We start from the raw sequence: 19,912 nt of genomic DNA on the forward strand, positions 1-19,912 counted from the left end.
TAACGCTTTCTCAACTTCTTCAAGAGAAACAGCACAGTGTGCTAGAAACGGTGGAGACTTTGGAGTCGGGCAATTCTAGATAATAACCTTAGGCAACTGAAAATCTCTGAAAGATGAGAACAACTACCTCACTGACTTCTTATTTATAACTATGATAAATAAGGCAACACGATGCATTAAATTGTCTATCAGAGAACTGGGGACATTCTAAGCGTACTTAGATAAATGATACTCCCTTTGTTTTCCCTTAGTTTCAGCTCCCAAAACCCCTGTGGGGGATGAACTACAGGAGAATGAAGAGTGTGCCTGTTTTGTTCACTGTTGTCTCTCCAGTTCAGTTCAGTTGCTCAGTCGTGTCTGACTCTTTGCGACCCCATGAATCGCAGCACGCCAGGCTGTCTCCCCAGTACCTAGCAGACTCCCTGGTACACAACAAACACTCAATACCATTTAATGAAATGAATTTTCTTACAAGTCTATTCTACCCACTTCCACTGAAACAAATCTTAGGTTATTCCCAGCTACATCGACACATTGATTCTCTCTCTCACTCAATCACACACATACACACACGCACGCACACACCACACACCATTAACTCAGACCCAAAGTCCCAAACCAAGCTACTCATTTTTGCGAGCTAGTCTGTCGACCTCAGATGGGTTTAATGAATGGTTCATCTGGTTAAATCAAAAAACGTCTATTTAACACGCTAGCAATTTCATGATCTGTAAAATACCTGATAAACATACAATTGTATTTTAAATGCCTGGACTAACATCCATCTTCTCCAAGAAGGTTACAGGGAACATAAAAAGTCCACATTGTTTATGCGCCATCTGCAGCAACAGGAAGGAGACATCTCATGAATTTCACAAGAATAATTTAGAAAGGTCTTACTGAGGTTCCAAGGGGTGACAGAAATGAAACTTACAGAAAACAAATCTGAATCAGGATCAGACTTTTCCATGAGAAAGTCTTACGTAAATACAGAAATCCCAAATCAGGGAAATCACTCAAGACATAATTAGGTAAAGCCCACAGGAATAGTTTTTAAAAAGAACACAAAGATATGAAATACCCTGTGCCTGAAATATTTCATTCTCATGCTCATCCCTGCAAGGGAAAAAGCTCTATAATTTCTTGTTTGCATACTTTTGTTTAATTACAAAGAAACTCATTTGAGGGAATTCTCATTTTAAGGACCATCTTCACAATTGTCAATTACAGATACAAAAGTTTGAGAATTCATAAGATGAAAATGCTAATAACTTGATGTCTAAGAGTCCAGTATTTTAATGACTGATCAAGGTCAATGTTATTACAAATTCTACTTTTGTCCTTTCCTTCCTCCAAGCTCCAACCTGCCTAGGACCTTTCTGACAAGAAAACAAATACAGACTGAGTTTTTCATAAACGTATCTGAAATGCTGTCTCTCAGCCAAAATTGCAGGCATCTTTGCTGGTTCAACATTTAGCATACACTTCATTTTGAGCAATGGAGTGGGAACTTTAATCAATGTCAAGCAAAAACATACCACCTGTCAAATGGCTACCCTGGGAACAATAGGCAGAGATGAGGGTTGATAAGGGGAGATTTGGGATCAGCAAATAGATTAAAAGAATAAATTCTCTCAATCACACCAATGCTACCATTGCTGGACAATGGATGCTTTGGAGCAAACAAAATGTACGAACTGCCTTTGCTAGAAAATACAGAACTGTGACAAGGCACATCAGGGCATCAGAAATAGAGCTGCTCACATCCTTCAGATCAGATCAGATCAGATCAGTCGCTCAGTCATGTCCGACTCTTCGAGACCCCATGAATCGCAGCACACCAGGCCTCCCTGTCCATCACCAACTCCCGGAGTTCACTCAGACTCACGTCCATCAAGTCAGTGATGCCATCCAGCCATCTCATCCTCTGTCGTCCCCTTCTCCTCCTGCCCCCAATCCCTCCCAGCATCAGAGTCTTTTCCAGTGAGTCAACTCTTTGCATGAGGTGGCCAAAGTACTGGAGTTTCAGCTTTAGCATCATTCCTTCCAAAGAAATCCCAGGGCTGATCTCCTTCAGAATGGACTGCTTGGATCTCCTTGCAGTCCAAGGGACTCTCAGGAGTCTTCTCCAACACCACAGTTCAAAAGCATCAATTCTTCAGTGCTCAGCTTTCTTCACAGTCCAACTCTCACATCCATACATGACCACAGGAAAAACCATAGCCTTGACTAGACGAACCTTTGTTGGCAAAGTAATGTCTCTGCTTTTGAATATGCTATCTAGGTTGGTCATAACTTTCCTTCCAAGGACTAAGTGTCTTTTAATTTCATGGCTGCAGTCACCATCTGCAGTGATTTTGGAGCCCAGAAAAATAAAGTCTGACACTGTTTCCACTGTTTCCCCATCTATTTCCCATGAAATGGTGGGACCAGATGCCATGATCTTCGTTTTCTGAATGTTGAGCTTTAAGCCAACTTTTTCACTCTCCACTTTCACTTTCATCAAGAGGCTTTTGAGTTCCTCTTCACTGTCTGCCCATAAGGGTGGTGTCATCTGCATATCTGAGGTTATTGAGATTTCTCCCAGAAATATTGATTCCAGCTTGTGTTTCTTCCAGTCCAGCGTTTCTCATGATGTACTCTGCATAGAAGTTAAATAAACAGGGTGACAATATACAGCCTTGACGTACTCCTTTTCCTATTTGGAACCAGTCTGTTGTTCCATGTCCAGTTCTAACTGTTGCTTCCTGACCTGCATACAAATTTCTCAAGAGGCAGATCAGGTGTTCTGGTATTCCCATCTCTTTCAGAATTTTCCACAGTTTATTGTGATCCAAACAGTGGAGTGGTCTAAAATTAAGTGCTTCACCTTCAGGGAGGTGAGCACAACATCCGTATCCACCTCTACCATGTCGATCAATTCTAAGGTTGGGATCAGGAAGAGGCAACAGAAGAGACTTATCTGGAACAAAGAAATCAGCCAGGCCTAATGGATGTGGGAAGATATTTCAATAAAGTGAGACTTACAGACACACTTACCTCTGTGTAACACTTTAACCTGAAACAGATGTTTGAGGATTCTTGCCCTAACACTATCTGTAACAGTTATCCCCATTTAACTGATACAGAAAGTAAGGAAGGTTAAGAACATTCATCAAAACTTCATCTCCATCATATAACTTTTATTGAGGGCTTTCTCTGTGCTAGGCATCATGCTAAAGGAATTTTATATGCATATTATCTCATTTAATCCTTAAATCAAGCATATAAGACAGAGATACTATAGATAGGCCATATTTCAGACATGAAAATCAAGATTAAGAGAAGTACAATAACTTAAGCAAGATCATCACATGTGATGGAAGATCCACTTGACATTCACATATCACATGTACCATTAAGACAGAGCATGCAAATGGAAACACTCACAACACACATCCACACTACACACAGAGAGACATACCACACACACCCCACACACCACATGTACCTCGCCCGCTCCATCTATGTGTACCATACACACCCTCCATATTTCACACATGTATCTCACAGAGAGCATACAAATGCAACATACACACACACACACACACACACACACACACACACACTGTTCCCACCACACCTCAATTTACTTTCTGAAGAACACATCTTCAGAACTTGGTAAAGGTCTCTAGTTCTCAAGTCAAAGACAGAGAGAAAAGTCTTAAGAAAACAAAGCAAACAGCAGCAAACAAGGCAGAATGCTCATCCCTCTAGACCACGGGTCCACAGCCTCGCTGTGTGGCCGGGTACGTGGTGTTCCATCTGAGGGCACTGGGGGAAAAATACCTAACTCTGTGTCTCACTCTAGATCAATCCAATCGGAAATGTTTGGGTGGGAGGACAGAGTCCCGGGTCTAAGTATCTAAAGCACACCACTTCAAATGATGCAGATGTGCAGCCACGGTGGAGAAGGATGTCTTCCGCTCATCCAAGTACTCCTGCATCTCAGCATCCGACCACCCAGGCCACAAGGAAGGCCCATCCCGATCCGTGTGCCAAGGCAACAGCCGGAGCTCACCCACCTGCTGCACCTCTGGCACCCTCCCCTCTCCTGGCCCCTCAGCAACTAGGGGAGAGCCCTGAGAACAGGGTCAGGGGACCCTCTGAGTGGCAGCTTTCCAGCTGGCTTAAAGCCTTAACACTGAATCAAAACACAAAACAGGAAGCAGTGACAGTCACAAGCTCAGAGCCCGCAGCCTGGTTTCCCCCATGCTAGTCTGAGAAGCCACTTTCTTGCCTGCATTTTGGATAAGAGTTGCTGGATGCCTGACAACTGTGCGGCCATGGCTTTATAAGAGTAAGGCACAGCCAGCCCCCAAAAGCGCGTGAACCACCCATTTCTGCTGACCACCAGCTCTCCTGCTTTTAATTCAAAAGGGCTCCTGCAGCCAGTCTCAAATCTGAGCACCCATTTCTGGGCCTCACTATGCTCCAGAGAAACTCATTCCCATGGCCACAGGAACTTTGCAAGCGCCCTGTCCTCTGCCTGAAATACTCTCATCTCCTGTCTTGGCATAGCTGATTCTTTCCAGTTCTTCAGCTCAAGGCCACCTCCTTCAAGAGGCTTTCCCTGACCACTTCATCTAACAAGGCCCTCGCCCCAAACCTAGTCACTTGTAGCTTTATCCTGTCTTGTTTTCTTTTGGTACGTATCACTAGCCAGTATTTTTTGACTTAACGTTGTCATTATCCCTACCTGAAGTTGTCATATATGCAGTAACAAAATAAATCAGTTTACCTGTCTTCTCCTATCACCTAGAATGAACTCAGTCATGGAAAATCATTGCATCATGTCCACATATTGGCACTTAGTAGGTACTCAATAAATATTTGACTAAATGAAAAAAACAAACAAGTGAATGAAAAACAGGGCTTCTGTTTTTTTTTTTTTTCCAGTTCAGTTCAGTCACTCAGTCGTGTCCAACTCTTTGTAACTCCATGAGTTGCAGCACGCCAGGTCTCCCTGTCCATCACCATCTCCCAGAGTTCACCCAAACTCACATCCATCGATTTGGTGATGCCATCCAGCCATCTCATCTTCTGTCGTCCCCTTCTCCTTCTGCCCCCAATCCCTCCAAGCATCAGAGTCTTTTCCAATGAGTCGACTCTTTGCATGAGGTAGCCAAAGTACTGGAGTTTCAGCTTTAGCATCATTCCTTCCAAAGAAATCCCAGGGCTGATCTCCTTCAGAATGGACTGGTTGGGTCTCCTTGCAGTTTAAGGGACTCTCAAGCATCTTCTCTAACACCACAGTTCAAAAGTGTCAATTCCTTGGCGCTCAGCTTTCTTCACAGTCCAACTCTCACATCCTTACATGACTACTGGAAAAACCATAGCCTTGACTAGATGGACCTTTGTTGGCAAAGTCATATCTCTGCTTTTGAATATGCTATCTAGATTGGTCATAACTTTCCTTCCAAGGAGTAAGCGTCTTTTAATTTCATGGCTGCAATCATCATCTGCAGTGATTTTGGAGCCCAAAAAATAAAGTCAGCCACTGTTTCCACTGTTTCCCCATCTATTTCCCATGAAGTGATGGGACCAGATGCCATGATTTAGGCAAGTCAAGAAAGGAAATGAAAACCTACCTGCTGCAGTGGGAAAGAGTGCATTTAATACTAAGCTGTGAACTGAAAATTCCTTAACAGTCGGGCCACCCACAAAGCAAACTCCAGGGGATACAAATCTGGAGCTCTTCCACTAATGCATTAAACTCTCCCTTCCACATGTAAAACAGTCAGGCAGTGGGAACCTGCTATATACACAGGGAGCTCAGGTCTGTGCTCTCTGATGACATAGATAGGTGGGATGGGAGTGGGCGGGGAGGAAGTTATAAGGGGGAGGGGATATATATATATATATATATATATATATATATATATATATATAATATATATGTGTGTGTGTGTGTGTGTGTGTGTGTATACACACATATAGCTGACTCAGTTGCTTATACAGCAAAAACACAACATTGTAAAGCAATTGTACTCCAATAAAAAATAAATAAATAAACAAAAAGAGTTCCCTTCCTAAGTAAAGCCTAAAGCAAAGAGTAAAAACTGGCACTGAAGTTTCAGTGTTCCTTGGTGCTCTGTTCTGTATGCTGTGGCTGGTGTGAGAAAGAGAAGGGATGGAAAAGAAGCAACGAAACCAAACAGATACACCAAGGGTCAAGTCTTCCTCTCTCCATGCGCAGGATTTACATTCCAGGACTGCAGTGTAGCCCCTGACCTAAGACACTATTAAGGACATGTTATCAGAAGGCTCTATTACTAAAAGAATTTAAAAAGGAAAACTTCCTGTTCAAATTCAGAGACTTCACAAGGCTTCTGTTTGGGTAGTTTCTCTGCAGAAAGAAAAAACCTCCAGTGAAATTCTCCCTGGTCCCCAGTCCAATTTGCCAGCTCCTTATAGATGAATCAGTGTGAGAGGTGTGTGTGGGGTTGCTTCCTCTAATTAATTTTGACCGGTGAAAAGTGCACCAAAAGCCCAGAGGGAGAAGCTGAACTCATGCTGTTCATCAGCAGCTCAAGGAACTGATTGAAAGAAGACTCCAAAAGTCCGCTTAAGGGAAATCCACCAAGAGCAGCCTGTTTGACTTACAGAAGTAAAACAATCAGAGCCTGGTCCTTTCTTTCCACGCATCTATCACCTGAAGGAAGACGTGCTTTACTTGCTAAAATGCTACTATTCCCATTCTTGCAGTATCTTCCGCCCGAAACACCTCTCTCCTTCTCTGTCTCCCCTCCCCCATCACCCCCACCCCACCAGCTATCTACTAAAATCCCACTACCTGTGAGATGAGGGCCAGGTGGGGCTTTATAACCTCTCAGAAGATTGCTTTCTCCATATACATAACCACAACCAACTATGGAACATCCCTTTGCTTCTACAGTGGGTTTTGTCGTTTGATGAAAGGCAACATCAAAATTTTTTTTCCAAGTAGTTTATGTGTTTATACACCTTCACAAAGAGATTTTGAGTTCTTTGGTGACAGAGATGGTGTCCAGCCCTTTCCGTATTCTTTGTTGTCATACACACTTAAAACACTTGTCTCGTGATACTGAGAAAGTAGACAGAGCCAGTTTGCCTCAAGGAGGTCCAGTAGGTATGCAGTAGGTCAGGCCCCTTGTCAATAGGGGCCTTAGTGTGAAGACTACTATTTGTACATCTCAACTCTCCATTTGGATACCCTTGCTAAGGCCAAACTAATCCGAGGCAGCTACTTTTCTAAGGGGTCAGAGAAAGGGAAAGAACATGTGGCATAAAGGCATTTAGAACCACATGCTAATCCACGTATGGAAACCAAGGGTTCTGACCGAGGAAGCCTAGGCTCCAGCTTGTACCTGAGAAGCAAAGGGAAGATGATAGTGGATTTCCCCTAGGCTGTGCCAAAGTTGGCACTTGCCAACTGCCTCTGCAAGGATTACATCACTAGCCACTGCCGCCACTGACCTTTAAAACCCTCTGAAAAGTCAGGGTGGAAATCAGGAATGAGGCCCTCTGTGCTCTAGGAAAAAAAAAAAAAAAAAGCAACCTGACAGAACAAGCCTTTTGATAGCTAGATATTTTCTGGAGAGGATTTTATGAGTCCAAATTCTTGCATTTCCTCTTAATGGCACCCCACTCCAGTACTCTTGCCTGGAAAATCCCATCCATGGAAAATCCTATAGTCTGGTGGGCTATAGTCCATGGGGTCGCTAAGAGTTGGACACGACTGAGTGACTTCACTTTCACTTTTCATTTTCACGCATTGGAGAAGGAAATGGCAACCCACTCCAGTGTTCTTGCCTGGAGAATCCCAGGGACGGGGGAGCCTGGTGGGCTGCCGTCTATGGGGTCGCACAAAGTCAGACATGACTGAAGCGACTTAGCAGCAGCAGCAGCAGCAGGAAACCATTCAAATCATTAACAGTGCTACCTGCTCCTTGTAACTAGCTGCAATCCTTTGCCAAAATGTGTGGTTGACTACACAGACCCCTCTTTCACTAATACCATACATAACCCTGGCATTATCCCCTGCATCTCTGGAGCAGTTCCTCGGAGCTATCCGAAATGCTGTCTCCCAAGCTACAGTCCTCATTCTGCCTCAAATAAAGCTGAACTGACAACTTTCACACTGTGCCTTTATTTATTTATTTTTTTTTTCAGTCAACAACTGTAACTCCTAGGCCGGAATTTCCTTCAGCATATTCCAAGGAGTATTTATCCATGAAATGCTCCAAGAAAACAGATTTGGGGAACGCTCTACATTACATCTCCCACAGAGAGATGCAACTACTCCTTAGCAAAGGCTCTGAGAAACCTTTCAGGGAGTAAATCTATTGAGTTTTGTTCAGCTCTGCATTTCCCATACTCATTTAAGCATGCAAAACATTTTTTCCCCCCAAATCTCAGCTATTAAATTCCCACAGAACTACTATTCCTCTAAGTAAAAGGTATTCTAAGTAAATTCCTTTATCACTACTTTTATAAGCCCAATCCATCATCAGGATCTCTTGGTACCATTAAGCAAGCAACAGTGCTTTTCCAGGCAGTAAGAGTTGTATTTTTCCCATTATTATCTTTCTTTACTGTTCAGAATGGATACCAGTGGCTCTCCATTTTCCATCCACCCCCATCACTCCGACCCTATTCTCATCCTTTCCTGCCCTGAGCTATGTCACCTTGGATGTTCTCTGTTGGTAGCCTTCCAGTGGGAGGGCAGGGGCAGACAGGTTGGGGTGGTTCTTCCTAGTTTGTTTTGTTTTTTATGTTTTCGTAAGAACAGCGCCAGCCCCACAATTCTGGCCGTCTCTTGCCTCTGGCATCACTGTTTCCTCCCCTCATCCCCCAGACCTAAGGATGGCAAAGTCTTCCCCTGATGCCATCAAAGAGTGTGTCACCTTGATTGTGTAGATCCTTAATCCCACCAGCTGAGCTCCACATGATTTAGTGACTAAACAACAATAACAACCCCACACAGGCCTCTGTTAAGTAACCCAATCAATCAAGCTCTGGGCATGAATTGTCCTGTTTTTTGTATGTTTGTTTGTTTTCTGGCACACCCTAATTGCTAGAGCAGGAAAGGAAACACACAGTAAGTAATTTGTCATTGTTCAGTCACTAAGTCATGTCTGGCTCTTTGTGACCCCATGGACTGTAGCACACCAGGCTTACATGGTCTTCACTATCTCCCTGAGTTTGAGCAAACTCATTACCTTTCAGTTGGTGATGCCATCCAATCATCTCATCCTCTGTAGCACCCTTCTCCTCCCACCCTCAATCTTTCCCAGCATCAGGGTCTTTTTCAATGAGTCAGCTCTTTGCATTAGGAGGCCAAAGGATTAAAGACTCACCATCAGTCCTTCCAGTGAAAATTCAGGGTTGATTTTCTTTAGGACTGACTGGTTTGATCTCCTTGTTGTCCAAGGGACTCTCAAGAGTCTTCTCCAGAAACAGTTCAAAAGCATCAATTTTTCAGAGCTCAGCCTTCTTTATGGTCCATCTCTCACATCCGTACATGACTACTGGAAAAACCATAGCTTTGACTAGATGGAACTTTGTGAGCAAAGTGATGTCTCTGTTTTTTAATATACTGTCTAGGTTTGTCATAGCTTTTCTTCCAAGGAGCAAGCATCATTTAATTTCATGGTTGCAGTCATGTCTGCAGTGATTTTGGAGTCCAGGAAAATAAAATCTGCTACTGATCCCATTTTTTTCCCCATTTCTTGCCATGAAGTAATGGGACTGGATGCCATGATCTTGTTTTTTTGAATGCTGAGTTTTTAAGCCAGCTTTTTCACTCTCTTCTTTCATCTTCATCAAGAGGCTCTTTAGTTCCTCTTCACTTTTTCCCATTAGAGTAGTGTCATCTGCATATCTGAGGTTGATATTTCTCCCAGCAATCTTCATTTCAGCTTGTGCTTCACCCAGCCTGGCATTTTTGTATGACGTACTCTACACAGAATTTAAATAAGCTGGGTAACAATATACAGCCTTGACATATTTCTTTCCTAATTTTAAACCAGTTCATTGTTCTACATTTGGTTCTAACTGTTGCTTCTTGACCTGCATATAAGTTTCTTAGGAAGCAGGTAAGGTGGTCTGGTATTTCCATCTCAAGAATTTTCTACAGTTTGTTGTGATCCACACAGTCAAAGGATTTAGCATAGTCAATGAAGGAGAAGAAAATGTTTTTCTGGAATGTACTTGCTTTTTCTATGATCCGATGGATATTGGCAATTTGATCACTGGTTCCTCTGCCTTTTCTAAATCCAGCTTGTACATCTGGAAGTTCTCAGTTCGCATACTGTTGATGCCTAGCTCAAAGGATTGAAGGTTGAAGCCTACCTCGCTCTCATGTGAAATGAGCACAACTGTGCTGTAGTTTGAACACTCTTTGGCATTGCCGTTCTTTGGGATTGGAATGAAATGGACCTTTTCCAGTTCCATAGCCACTGCTGGCATACTGAGTGCAGCATCACAGCATCATCTTTTAGGGTCTGAAATAGCTCAACTGGAATTCCATCACCTCCACTAGCTTTGTTCGTAGTAATGCTTCCTAAGGCCCACTTGACTTTACACTCCAGGATGTCTAGCTGTAGGTGAGTGACCACACCATCATGATTATCCTGGTCACTAAGACCTTTTTTGTACAGTCCTGTGTATAATTGCCACCTCTTCTTAATCTCTTCTGGTTCTTTTATGCCTTGCTGTTTCTGATCTTTATTGTGCCCATCTTTGCCTGAAATGTTCCCTTGGTATCTCAGATTTTCCCAAAGACATCTCTAGTCTTGCCCATTCTGTTGGTTTCCTCTATTTCTCTGCATTGTTCACTTAAGAAAGCTTTCTCACCTCTCCTTGATGTGTGTGTATATATATATAATTTAATCCTTACCACCTTTAATGAGAAGCATTGTTATCCCCATTATTTTGCAAATGAGTAGAATGAAACCAAAAGGCAATGGAATAGCCTACACAGCCCAAGAGAAGCAGAAGCAAGTTCAGTATGAGGGCATTCAGTCTGTCAAATACTTTCTGTGAACTCACTGATACTTTGCTTTAGGCCTCAGGCTAAACTCTGGAGATAAAGGTGAGGAAGGGAAATAAAAAGGAGAGAACAAACAGAGGTTGAGACCTCATGCTATGAAAGCAAAGTCTTTGCCCCTCGAAAGTCAATGTTGTAAAATAAGAACTGACTTACATCTGACTGCTGGTCCACCTGGTCCACCACCCTGATCCTGGCGTGGGCCCCAGGGAGCACAGCGTAGAGGGCAATGTCCACCACCAAGGCCAAAGAAGAGCCCCCACAGCCCTCTCTTTACTGCTCCTGTCCTACTCAACCCAATGAGAAACACCTCATCAAGGCCAAGTGCACTGGCTCTTGATTTGCGTCCCTGACATAATGGACATTAAGAGATGACAGCAGCCCCACCAATCTGTGTATCCAAACATTAATATTGAAATTTCTGTTCTGTCTCTGACATCTGGTTAGTATTAAGTAGTACCAGCCCCCATCTTTGTATCTTAATTGTTTGGATTAACTCTTTCCCCCCACCCCACACCAATGCCACTTCAAATGATGATAGTACTAAAAAAAAAAAAAAAGTATGATAGTAGTAACTATGCACGGAGCGATTAGTGAGTGCTGGATACCTGACCACATTCTGAAATTAAGCACTGGGCCTCTAGATGAAGCTTGTCGAGATTTAAAACTGAATTCCAACACTTACTACCAAACAAATTATTTAATTTATCTAAGTTTTTTTCTTTTTAAAAATGGGATGCTACCTATTCGTAGAATTGTGTCAATTCATAGAATTCATGACAATGAAACTTGGTATTCCAAATTAAGCACTGTCTTCTGTGCCTGGCACATAAGAAATGATGATGGTGGTGGTGGTGGTGGTGGCGATGAAACACAGAACTACAATAGAACTTACAATGTACTTGCTTTTTTTCCAAGTATTTTATATGTACTCGTTTAAATCATCCTAAAAACCCTGTATGGTAGGCATTGTTATTCTTTAAGTTCTGTGGCTGAGTAAACAAATTAAAATGATTTGGCCAAAGGGACATGCCAGTAATCTATGGAGTGGGCATTCCTACCAGGCCTGCCTAATTCCAGAGCCTAGATGAAGAGCATTACAGACCAGCATTTTACGGGAATCTGCCTTAATGGCCGAGTGGTAAAAGAATCTGCCTGCTATGCAGGAGATGCAGCAGATGCAAGTTCAATCCCTGGGTCAAGAAGATCCCCTGTAGGAAACAGCAACCCACTCCAGTTTTTCTTGCCTGGAGAATTCCATGGACAGAGAAGCCAGGTGGGCTACAGTCCATGGGTTCGCAAAAGAGTCAGACATGACTAAGCATGCACACTCACATTGTCAAGGGAACCTCTACTTCACCTCCAGAATTTGAGGTTTGTCATCCTTTCTCTGCCTTGCTCTCCAGTCACAGCATATTCTAATAGTGAATCCTCTCTTCGTATTTAGAATCCTGTTCAGGCCAATTCTTCAGTGACTCTCCATCTTTGGATCAAGTTTAGGTCTTGAAATGGACATGTGGGCCTTCTGCCTGCTGTGACCGCTACCCTCACTTTCTGTCATAGTCCTGAACCAGCCACACTTAAAGCAGATTTCTGGGGTGAAATGGCCACTCCTCCTTGTACCTAGGAACCTCCCTGTGGGAATAAGGCCCCAGTGACACAGTAGGAAGGAAAACCACAGAGAGAGGATGTTATTGCCAACCAATAAACTGCATTCATTCTATCTTTCTACCTTGATAAACACATAGATAAATTTGACAAATCTAAAAACCTAAAGCTTTCCTCGTGTTATTTGGTAAGGTCTTACTTTCTCCATTGTACTCTGCAACACAAAAATAGATGCAGGGATGTGAACATGATTTCATATTTCACATATCTCAAATGATTCAATCAAATGCAACTCTCCTTAGACCAAATATGCAAGAAAAACAGTGTGTGTGTATGCTCAGCCAGGCCCAACTCTTTTATGACCCCATGGACTGTAGCCCGCCAGGCTCCTCTGTCCATGGAATTTTCTAGGCAAGAATACTGGAAAGGGCTGCCATTCTCTTCTCCAGGTGATCTTCCTGACCCAGTTATTGAAACCATGTCTCCTGCATCTTCTGCGATGGCAGGGGGATTCTTTCCCACTGCTCCACATAGGAAGCCTAAGAAAAACAGTAGTTTAATTCTAATTTCCATTTAGCAGGAACTTATCCCAAAATGTTCCCTTTATCTTCCCTAGCATCATTCCCTTGGCCCATGACATGACCCACCTGAGATTCCTATGGCCCCAGTGACTCCCTTCTTCAGTGGAATGTGATGGAAACAATGACCTTAAGATCTGAGACTAGGTCATAGGAAGTCTTACAGCTTCTACCCAGGTGTCTTGGAACTTTTGCTCTTGGGACATTCCTTCTTGGAACCTAGAGGCCATCCTAGGGAAAGCCACATGGAGAAACCATTTAAAGGAAGTAGAATCAACAGTCCCACCTGAGTTTCCAGCGGACAGTCATGAGTGAGCCCCCTTGCAAACCCAGACCAGATCAATCTTCAGATGCCTGGATTAAAAACCTGCCCAGCTGAACCCAATGAACCCATGAAACCGTGAGAGAGAACACTTTAAGAAATTAAGTTTAGAAGACCTTTGTATCAGAAAACTTTATCTCTTAGGGACATAGCCTTAAATATTTACAGAAGAAATAATATACCTAGCATTTTTCATTTAATCCAGTTGAGGTGGGGGAAAGAGTTTAAATAAACTTGCCCATGTGCTGCTAATTACTAAAATTGAAAAGTTGGATCATAAAAAACAACTATACTGCTCTATCTTCCTTATAGACATCCCTATTTCTTAAACTCAGTGTCCCAGTAATGCTTCCCAGCTCTCACCATCCCTCCCATTCTCACTTGTGCTTAGATACCATTCTGAGATGTGATGCACTTTCTTCCTTTCAATCGAGACACGATGCTTTCCCCTTTCCTGCTTTTCTGAGTATATTTCTTATTTACCTTCCTTTTTTTCAGGTTCTGCTACTGGTGACCCCATGGTCCAGCTCCCTGCTCTCTGTCCTTATACTGGTTTAGACACAGACTTTCACCTGGTCACAAAGCATCATAATTTTTTATCTTTCCAACATTCACCTTCTGCTTTATGTTGAAATAGTGATGGCTATTTCTGTCTCCTTGCAACTGTATAGCAACCAACCTGTCTAGAAACAAGAGAATTCTTTGGAAAGAAGCATCACTTAACTGTAGCTTGGGACTCCTCAACCCCAGGGTCCACCTTGTCTGGTCTACACACCTCTATACATCTGCGGGAAGTTCAAAATTTATGCTAGATTATGTAAATCCCAACAGAGTGGGATTGAGGCACAAAATTTGAATGAATTCACTAAGCCTATGGATAGTTTTACTGTCTGAGGTGTGTCATTTTTGTTTCTTATGAAATAAGATGTTAAATTCAGCTCCTCCTTTAGTCCTTAAAAGAAGGAAAGAATGGAAAAGGAAAAGCGCTTAGAATATATGTTTGTAAAATCATATATATTTATTTGCCTTTTAAGAGGAGGAAAGTAGATTCCTGTGAAAAACTTAACACAATCAACATGAGATCCCCTTGGTCTTACAAGTCCTCTGGCCATGCTACCAGTGTGGATTTTCTGCTATTCATCCCGCATCATGTCCCAACACCCCATCATATCACTGGCTATTATCTCCCCTCCAGTCTCCTTTCTCATTTTCCATCAACTCCAAATGTTGCTTTACTTCCATGGTCTACTACTCTATTCCTTCTTTTCCCTCAATTCCACTTATTCAGTTTATTGAAATCTTTTTCTAAGCAAAAATCCTTCTCTAAGAGGAATTCTCTGGCCAGCTCTTAAGATAATAAAAATTTTGCCCTGCTATACAATGTTTATTCAAAACTGTCCTCAAGCTCCAGTGAGCTGGGGCAAAGTAATCTTCAACTCTGGGCCTTAATGGCCAAATACAGACTCAAGAAGACAGCTGGTAAGGGCATAAAGAGGGAGTCTGATGTGGAAACACATGCCCACAAGCCATTCTATACATCCTTACCCAGACCCTCCAGTTCAGCCTGCATCCCACTCAAGGTGCCCTTTTGAAAATATGTGTTCATTGGTCTATATCTCAACCTCATTTTACTTACATATAACTCAGGACCCAGAAGGAACCACAGTTGACTCAGATGCTGGAGACGGTTTTATTTACACAGTACTATGTTCCTTTGCCATGGGGCCTACGTATCAGTTAGGATTAGTCTTCAACAACAAAAACCAGTGACTTGATTTTGGAGGTTTAAATACTGAAGCTTATTTCTCTCTCATTTAAAGTGATTCAGAGGCAGGCAGTCCAAGAGCAGATGATATGCTGGTTCCAGGGTCTGCAGCATCCGAGCTCCTTCACTGTATCCAATTCCAGGTGGGAAAGACACGATGCAAGGGAAAGGCTGATGAAACAGACTCCGGGCTGAACTTCCAAAAACAATTCCTCAAAGCACACTCCAGAATTGTAACTCCAAGGAGGATGCTGCCTCTGCTGCAATGAGGAGGCTATAGAATAAGAGAGCTGCCACCATTCCAGAACGACTTCAGCTCTGCCAGGATGAGGAAGGTGTCAAATTGGAAAGGCTTCAGGAAAAGCTGGAAGCTGACACCACTGCCTCTGCCACGATTTAAACCAGCAATTTAGTTCCTGATCAAAGCCTCCAAGAATTCATCTGTTTGAGCAACCCTCAATCGTACTTGGTCATGCTTGGGACCCTGACAATAAGGGAATTTGGGAAATGTAGATCCTAGCAAACCAGCCAACATAAAAGAGGAAGGCATTTTGTGGGGTTGAACGGCTGTTGAGACAAACCACTGTCTACCATCTACAGTCCATCACCACTCAATCCATTTTTATTGAGAGGAGTGGAAAGACTCATCCTAATATGACATCTTCTGCTGACCAGCAGATAGTCTCAGCTGGCAGCATTTGAAAGGACGGAAATGAGAAACAGGACTGGAATCTGGTTTCAGAATATTTAACCTTTGAGACATGGCTATATTAAAAAGTGACTGGAGAGATACAGAAACAAAAAGAAGAGAGAAGGAAACACGAAATGGTGTGGACACCACTGGCTTCTTCATTGCTAGAGGCTGTGAATTTGCCCTCTGCTCTAAGCTACCGTTCTGCTTCTTTTATCACCTCCCTTATCATTTCTACTTGGATTTATGAGGTTCAAACACTACTATCCATTTATCTTCACAGATTTCTTATTCAAAATGCACTGAAGCAGAATTTATCTCCACCACATCTCTATGCAGTAGGGAGGGGCTGGTTTTTATTATCTGAGGCACAAAGAGGTTAACTGGCTCACCCAAGGTCACACAATGAAACACAAGGATAAAACACCACCAGGGAAAGCCAACGCAATGGTATGTGTGTCCAAAAGAAACCCTCCAGCTCTCAATGCAGAGAGAAAACCTACACTTTGAGAGGGAGGGCAGAGGTAGCTCCAGACTGTGTCCTGAAGGCACAATTAACTGAGTGTCAAGGATTAAAATTTTTCTAGTGAGATTTTTGTACCTTCTGAGCTTTGAGATCTCAAATTGGATTTTCAAGATCAGTTAGTTTAATCAAGCAAGATTTTTCTCTGTAAATGCATTATGTGCGCCTGCAATGGAAGTGTGTGTGGGCGCAAGATGGAATAAAATTTAGTCTCCAATTTCTCAAAACAATCAAATTGACCATTTTTCATCTGTGAAAACTAAATCTTCCAAAGCACTGTTTCCTTCTCTCTTGGGATGTAGGTAACTACTTTGCAAGGTCTATAAAAAAAAATATATAGCTATTCATGTATTTTCTCCAATGTCAATAACAGAAAATTCCAATGCATAATCTGGAAAAAAAAAAAACTTATTCAGTCAAGATCTAGGTCACCTGTGTAACCTTAGAATAAGTTAACTTCTCTAGGCCTCAGTTTTTCATTCTTATAATAAGGAGGATAGCTCTATGATCACTAATCTCCCTTTGAACCTAAAAGTCTCCAAATCAATACTTACAGAATTATAGAGGAACAGTTTCACTAAAGAGCTGGCAATTTACTATAAATATTAATCTAAACAATTTAAATTCTCCTTTCTCTGTTTTATAAAAAATAACCTAAACAGGAAATAAATAATTGGATACATTTTACCATATGACAGCTTTAGGAGCTGGGGTTAACCTTAGGGTTAATTAACTGTAGACTTTCAGCACTATGGCTAAATCCCGGTCCAAAGCTGATGGTGGTCAAAAGAAACAACTATCCTAATACTCTTCCTAATACTTCTGTGTATTGAAATAACAATAAAAAGCAACTTGAACATCAAGTATTTAACCCAATGTGTCTAAAAGTTCCAAGTATTTTAGACACGTGGTCTCATTAAACCCTTACGTCCATGTTCCCACTTCATGCCATATAGCACGAGTCCAATTCCATACTTAATTCCTCCAAAAGGCCTAGACTTTGTGAAATAAGTGGTTTTGTCTTTTTCCAAAGGCTTTGTTTTCTCTCTTTATCCATTTGCTTGACTCTCAACAATATCCTGATTTTCATTGAGGTACCATATCTCACACACACACACAAGGAGTTTTGGGGAACACCAAGTCCAACCTAGGCTCTTGAGACGAGCCTGTGACTAAAGCTAAGCTAATCACCATATCGCTGGCCAGCGTTCAGTGCAAGAGCGGATATGTGAGCTGGGGGCTTCTGGAAAAGAGGCTTCCTAGCACTTCTGAGGGCGTTTCTTGGAGACAACCCTCTCTCTGTGTCCTTAGATGTAAAGAAAGTGTGCTATGCACCCACCTTGGAATCATGATGACATAATGAGATCCCAGGACGGTGACCAAGAAGTTGAAATCAGAGAAGTCAGAGCAGAGAGAAGGCCAAGAAAAGGAAAGGAACCAGGTCTTTGATGGCATCCCTGTGTTGCTGTGTCAAACCAGCCCCCCAAATTGCTTGACCCTGGCGTTATATGAGTATGAATCAATAAATCCCTCTTATGGCTTAGTCTACTTTGAGCTGGACTTTTTGTTACTACTTACAACTGAATACATCTTTAGTATCTACCACAGCACATAGACTACTCAATGGTGACAGTTATTGCTCACTTCAAATTATCAAATATTTATCAAGTACCTCCTATAAGCCAGACACTTTCTTAGCTGCCAGTATACAGCACTGAGATAAACTGACAAAAATCCTAACCCTAATGGAGCTTATATTCTAGTGGGAGAACCAGACCATAAAGGTAACTGAGTGAAATGTATAGTGTGGTGGATAGTGATACACACTGGGGAGGAAAAGGATAATGGAGAAGGGGAAAAGGAAATATCAACAGGGACCGAAATTTCTGAAAGTAGCCCAAGGAACTTTATAGAGATAAAGATTTTGGATAGAGGCCTGAAGTAAGTGAAGGAGTGAACCAGGAAGATGTCAGAGGGAAGTACATTTTAGGCAGAGGAGAGCAAAGGCCCTAAATCCAGATGGGGACTGAATTGATAGTACCAGGTCAGCCCTCATTGGTCATGAGGGCACATTTGGAAAATAGCAGCTGAGAAAATGTATGAAACCGATCTATTACTTCCTAAAGAAGGTCTGGAAGGACTAATGTTGAAGCTGAAACTCCAATACTTTGGCCACCTCATGCGAAGAGTTGACTCATTGGAAAAGACCCTGATGCTGGGAGGGATTGGGGGCAGGAGGAGAAGAGGATGACAGAGGATGAGATGGTTGGATGGCATCACCATCTCAATGGACATGAGTTTGGGTAAATTCCGGGAGTTGGTGATGGACAGGGAGGCCCGGCGTGCTGCGGTTCATGGGATCACAAAGAGTCAGACATGACTGAGCAACTGAACTGAAAGAAGGTCCTGTCCCCTATCTTAAGACAGTATTCTAAAGGGTGGAGGTAGGATGGGCTAGTTCTTTTCAGATTCAGTAAGTGATATCCCCACCCTGGGTTTCCCAGGGTGTTCAGTGGTAACGACCTGCCTGCCAATGCAGTAGACACAGGTTCGATCCTGGGTTGGGTTGATCCCCTGGAGAAGGAAATGGCTACCCTCTCCCAGGGATTTTGCCGGGAAAATCTCATGGACAGAAGAGCTGGGCAGGCTACAGTTCATGGGGTCACAAAAGAGTCAGACATAACTCAGCAACTAAAAAACAACATCCTCATACCACCTAAAGGAGATAATTCACTAAAACTCCTTTAGAAGCACAAACCCTCAGTATTTATGACTTCTATTATTTTTACAGAATTAATCCAGTGAGGACAGTGATTGACCATATTATCATTAGTCAACTGAAACAGAGTCAAGTACTACCTAGAATATGATACATAGCAATTGAAGAGCCCTGACCTAAGACCACACAAAGAGACCTCCTTGCACTGATGTATTGCCAAGAAGAAGGACCCTTCCATTGGCCATGCTTTCAGAGACCATCATACCTACCTAATGACAGTACATAACATTTTAGACTTTGTTGTTTGAATGTGATTTTGACAGTGCTGAGCATTCATTGAGATTAACCCTGCCTATTCGTGGTTGAATTTCAAATTTCCTATGGTGACATCCTAAACTCAGCATGTCCCAAGAAGCATTCACATCTCATTTTTAATATTTTTACAACAAGGTAGAGGGCAGATTTTTGTTTTCAAGAGAAAATTTCACAACAGGCTCTCTACCCAAAACAACATTTAGGTCAAAACAAACTGTATACTCACTTTTAGCTCTCCTGATGATGTGTTTCTGGGTAATAGACGATATGCCTCTGCTTTTGCTCTCGCAGAGAAGCAGAATCTCTTTACAAATGCACAG

At 42.4% G+C, this 19,912-nt stretch overlaps 1 protein-coding gene and 1 long non-coding RNA gene across 3 annotated transcripts in view; one reads left to right on the forward strand and one right to left on the reverse strand.

The window, feature by feature from the left end:
- Window positions 1-19,912, reverse strand: part of NELL1 (neural EGFL like 1) — a 1,051,740-nt gene that overhangs the window by 481,430 nt on the left and 550,398 nt on the right. The window lies entirely within an intron of this gene.
- LOC133241108 (uncharacterized) lies at window positions 13,447-18,104 on the forward strand. Its single transcript, XR_009734520.1, has 3 exons — window positions 13,447-13,657; window positions 15,400-16,485; window positions 17,870-18,104. It is a non-coding gene; the product is annotated as an uncharacterized LOC133241108 (long non-coding RNA).

This window comes from Bos javanicus, chromosome 29 (genome assembly GCF_032452875.1).
Source record: "Bos javanicus breed banteng chromosome 29, ARS-OSU_banteng_1.0, whole genome shotgun sequence".
NCBI lineage: Eukaryota > Metazoa > Chordata > Mammalia > Artiodactyla > Bovidae > Bos > Bos javanicus.